This window comes from Lactuca saligna, chromosome 5, assembly GCF_052625555.1.
Source record: "Lactuca saligna cultivar CGN05327 chromosome 5, ASM5262555v1, whole genome shotgun sequence".
Classification (NCBI taxonomy): domain Eukaryota; kingdom Viridiplantae; phylum Streptophyta; class Magnoliopsida; order Asterales; family Asteraceae; genus Lactuca; species Lactuca saligna.
Window position 1 is genome coordinate 116,488,939 of NC_136421.1, and position 5,563 is coordinate 116,494,501.

The 5,563-nt window shown below is 37.7% G+C and overlaps 1 non-coding gene across 1 annotated transcript; it reads right to left on the reverse strand.

Annotated features, from left to right (window-relative positions):
* Positions 1–5,253: 5,253 nt before the first annotated feature.
* On the reverse strand, positions 5,254–5,360 carry LOC144999037 (small nucleolar RNA R71). The gene has a single exon (XR_013660564.1). It is a non-coding gene; the product is annotated as a small nucleolar RNA R71 (small nucleolar RNA).
* Between the last annotated feature and the right edge of the window lie 203 nt (positions 5,361–5,563).

Genomic DNA, 5,563 nt, shown 5'->3' on the forward strand with positions numbered 1-5,563 from the left:
TTGGTTGATAATGTGCCCGGACGTAAGACCATTGGGTGCAAGTGGATCTTCAAGAAGAAGTCCGACGTGGATGGAAACGTACACGCATATAAGGCGCGATTGGTTGTGAAGGGCTTTACTCAAACTCCCGGAGTTGACTATGATGAGACCTTCTCACCAGTTGCGAAGATAAAATATATTAGAGAGATGCTAGCAATTGTCGCATTTCATGATTATGAGATTTGGCAAATGGATGTCAAAACCGCTTTCCTTAATGGGAAGTTGGCTGAGGATGTTTACATGGCTCAGCCAGAGGGTTTTATTGATCCGAAGCATCAATAGAGTGTGTAAGCTTGAGAAGTCCATTTATGGACTTAAGCAAGCATCTCGCAGATTGAATCTCTGCTTCGATGAGAAAGTCAAAGATTTTGGATCTGTACAAAGTGAAGATAAATCATGTGTATATGTCAAAGCTAGTGGAAGTATAGTAAGCTTCCTCGTTCTGTATGTCGATGACATGCTGCTCATAGGAAATGACGTCCCGACTTTGCAGGAGGTTAAGTACTGGCTCGGGAAGTGCTTCACTATGAAGGACCTCGGAGAGACTTCCTATATTTTGGGAATAAGGATAGCAAGAGAACGAAGTAAGAGACTAATAGGACTTAGTCAGAACACTTAGTTAGATAAAGTACTAAAACGTTTTAGTATGGAAAACTCAAAGAATGGAGAATTACGGATACAATATAATGCCAAGTTGAGTAAGACTCAAAGTCCGAGTACCGAAGCCGAAATAGCAGAAATGAGCCGAGTACCATACGCTTCCGCAGTTGGCTCAATCATGTATGATATGACTTGTACTCGCCCTGATGTAGCCTTTGCTTTGAGCATGGTTAGTAGATATCAAGTGAACCCTGGCAGAGCCCATTGGATTACGGTCAAGAATATCCTTAAGTACCTTCGGAGGACCAAAGAATGGTTTTTTGTCCTCTGAGGGAGTGATGACTTGAAGGTGCAAGGGTATAGTGACGTCAGCATTCAGACCGACAGGGACAACTACCGTTCGCATTCGGGCTGGGTCTTTACCCTGAAAGGAGGAGTAGTGACTTGGAAAAGTTCCAAGCAAGAAACCGTAGCTGATTGAACGTGCGAAGCGTCGAAGGAGGCAATATGGTTAAATAACTTCATTAGTGATCTTGGAGTTGTGTCTACCATCAAAGAGCCTATGGAGATTTTCTGTGATAATGAAGGAGCAGTTGCCTTTACCAAGGAACCGAGGGATCATGGTAGATCTCGACATATCGACATAAAATATCACTTTATTAGACATCGAGTAGAAGAAGGACAACTCGTGGTGAAGAGGATATCATCAGAAGATAACCCAGCAGATCCGCTTACGAAGGGACTGAGCAGGGTTAAGCACTTGCAGCATGCTAGGAGTATTGGGCTGAAGGATGATATTAGTATAGATTAGATAGTATTAGAAACGTATAAGAGATAAATGTAATTACCATTTGATGATTAAATAAAAAAGTATTATGTATGAGTAATGTTACTGTCTTATGTTAATTGTTTGACTATTGTTTCATTTTGCATGCTTTGACTTTCAGAATAATTGAGTTTATTAAGAATAATCGAATTATTCGAAATTGTCCACAATCATTCATATGTTGGAAGTAGGTATGAATGAAGATTGTCATGAATTGGTGTGTAGATTGTCTAAGTGGTATTAGACATAACAAAATCTTGTTGCAACGTTCATGAGTGCTTATGAACTAGTTTTGAGCATTGGAACAAACCCGCGTTTGCTGGAATCACCATATGGAATGTGATAAAAGGGTGATCGCAAGACGATAATATCATATGGTCTTAAAACCTAGATATATGATTTGTTATTTGTTAATTGGTTGTACATTGATAATGCGAAACTGCATCAGTAACTTGATGTTATAAAACGCATTGTTGTGTATAGTTGATTAATGAATAATTAAATGCATATAAGTCGAAGTTTATCTGTTACTTTTATCCTAAGAGGGTAAAAGCGATATCTCGGCCGCTCGATGATTTGATTTGACTTATGTGTCAGGCCTGGTCAGAACTAAATTGATGTGTTTGATTAAGTTCTATGTCGAATAAATCCGAGATCGAGAAACCAAATGCTAGACAATTGGTTCCATATGAATGTTTGCATGATATTTAAACAGACGACTGTACGATCCCTTATCTAAAGGACAAGATTGATTAGATCAAAGTTTGACAACACCTTTGAGAGCTACGATTGCTAATCAGATTATGCTTGTATATATATAGTTACTAGACTTATCCAAGTCGGAGACTATTGGAATAGTGTCTAAGGCTGCAACTATGTTAGGGAAGTATTTGACCCGATTGTGCATGGCCCTTTTGGGTTGCCTTCGCCATAGCAACTTGACAGGATGATTGATAATAAGAGAAGTAATATTATTATTTGATTAATATAAGTCATAAATTAATTAGGAATTAATTTGGTGACTTAAGGAGATAAATTAAATAGAAGGGCATAAACTGTCAAGTGTATGATAGTTGTACTTTGGCCTATAATCCCTTAAGGATAAAGGGGGACGGTTTTAGGGCTTTGGATAGACCTTGAAATCTTCCAAGGCTTATCATTAAGGTATTGGATTACTTAGGGCCTAAGTTATCCAATTAGGGTTTAAGGGTGAAACCCTAGGAGCCTTACAAGTATAAATAGACCCAAGGGGTTGATGAAATCGGCACTTTTGTCTTTGGAAGAACCCTGGCCGATTTCTAGCACCTTTCCATCTCTCTCGAATCATCCTCTTGCTAGTTGGTGTTTGTAATCCATTAGAGGAGTGACAATTGTGACTCTAAGCTCCAAGGATAAAAAGATTCAAGCAAACAACTTAAGGTAATCTTTTAGGTCTGTTTTTCTTATGTTATTACCTAGATTGATATGTGCATAATTAGTTAGTTATTTAACATATATTCTTAGTTATTTTTGGTTAATTATGAGAATAATATGGAAAAAAGGTACTTAAAATGCTTTGAATTGTGTTTTCAGTCCAAAAGATATGCTTGGAGGCAAAAAGGAGAAAAGGGAAAGCAAGTGAAGATTAAAGAGTGAAAGAAGGACCTACTCGGCGAGTAGATCGACCCTACTCGGTGAGTACACGACGATATGCCAGAAGATAAATACGACTGCAAATTTAAAGACGGATAAGTATGGACCAACTCGGCGAGTTGATTCTGCTACTCGCCGAGTACCCTCTGTTTTGGGATATCTTTAAAAGACGAATCCTTATCCCATGGGACGGAACTCCTGGCGATTTTTGAAGGATTAGCTGCGACTAAAAGGTTCAGAAGGCGCTAAGGAACCCTAAGCTTCAAGAGTTGGAAGAATTCAAGCAATTAGGTTAATTCTACCACTTAGACTTAGGAATTAAACATGTTTGCTTTCATAAACTTTGTTTTTGTGTTTGTTTCTACTGCAACTATGAACTAAACTCGTTTTTGTTTCTGTTTGGGGAATACCAAAGAACTCCTATGGTTTAATTATTAATTCTTGTTTAATTGTCTATTGGTGATTTATTAAATTAAGTTTGTTAAAGAACCTTATGTATTAATCACTACTATTTTCTGTTAATTGGAAGGCAATTAGGTTGCATGAACATCACTTAATTGTTAACCTCATATGTCTATGTGAATGCTAAAACGTATGCGTGGAAGTAATGAGTATGAAACTAAGATTAATAAGAAAATAGGAAGATTAATGTGTGAGCTTGTTTGAGAAACCATCAACAAGAGGTTAATTGAATTAATAACTTAATTAACCATTACAAATCTTATTTAATCCAAATAATTAATCTAGGGAATTAATTAGTTTAAACACTTGATCAACGCTTAAATTAGTTAATTGTCTAAGGGTTAGGAGTAATGAATATGAACCTAACTATTATCATTGGTAACCAATAGCAATTAATCCACCTTAACTTAAATAACCATAGGAGTGAATTGGTTGAACCTAAATAGAAACATCTTTATTAAATTTGGTAAATAGTTGTTGATTTAGTTAATTAGTTAATTTAGTTTGTTTAAGTTTCTAGTCTTGCAAAACTAGAGAAAAACCCTTTACTTTTATTATTTGTTTTAGTTAAAATTAGCTATTAGTTTAATTGCCCGTTCCCTGAGTTCGATACCTTACTTATCAATCTATACCACTTATAGACAAGTTCACTGCCTTTGTGTGCTCAAATTACTAATAAAAAGTAGGGATAAAACTAGTTGAATTTACACACATCAAGTTTTTGGCGCCGTTGCCGGGGAACGGTTCTAAATAATTAAGCTAATTCCTAATTTTTTCGATCCTTTGTGTGAGTTTACTTGCATAAAGTTCATTTATTGCAATTTAGTAACTAGTAATTAGGTTTTAGTCTTTGTTTTAGTTAGGTTAAAAACTTAGATTTTTTTTTGAAATATCACTGATACTCGCCGAGTGCACTCGCACCTACTCGGCGAGTAACAGTTTAGTTAGAATTTTTTTTTTTTTATTTGTTTACAATCTTTTTGTTCTTTTTACGTTTTTATTTGATCAATTTCAGGACTTTCATGACCAGAGGAGCAAACACACCACTGGTACCCCCGTTTGAAGACCCCGAATCCGAATTGAAAAGAAACAAAGGGAAGGACGTGGAGAGTTCAAGCACACCAAAGAAATCACCATTGTCCAACTTGAAGACTGTTTTTGGGAAAAAGAAGAGCAGCAAATCAGGAGCTTCAAGCGCTTCCTTAATAATTGAGGAGCCAATTCAAGAAGATACTAGATACGAAACCGAGGAAGAAGACGAGACAACGTACGAACAAGAAACCGAATCGGAGGAAGAGTTAGCATTCACTATGGCTAACATTGATGAAATTCCCATGGGAGAATGGAAGAAGAGGATGCGCGACGACCATGGCCCGGGACTTGTGCAACCCGCAATTCCCGCAACTGCCACCTTCGAGCTAAAAGGTCATATCCTAGCTTCACTCAAGGAAATACCTTTCTATGGGAAAGATCATGAAGATGCCTACAAACATTTGGATGAAGTAAATGATGTTGCTGATTACTTCAACATTCCAAATGTAACCCGCGAAACTCAACTACTTCAGATGCTTCCGGTAACCTTCAAGGGTGCTGCTAAAGACTGGCTCAAATCACTTCCTCCCGGGTCAGTCACTACTTGGGCCAGAATGAAGGAAGAATTTATTGATCACTTTTTCCCACCATCCAAGATAGCCAAACTCAAGAAGGCCATTGCAAACTTTGAACAACAAGCTGGAGAGTCGTTATATGAAGCATGGGAGAGGTACAAAAGTCTGCTACGAAATTGCCCACACCATGATCTAAATAGCCAACAAGAAGTTTCCATCTTTTATGATGGAGTCAATGTCACGACCCGGCAGCTGCTAGACTCACAAGGCCCACTTACAAAGAAGCCACCCCCGGTGATCAAAGAATTAATTGAAGAATTCTCTAAACACTCTAGAGAATACCACAACCCTAGGAATGATGTCACGAGGGGAGCCGCATACGCTGCTACTGAAGATT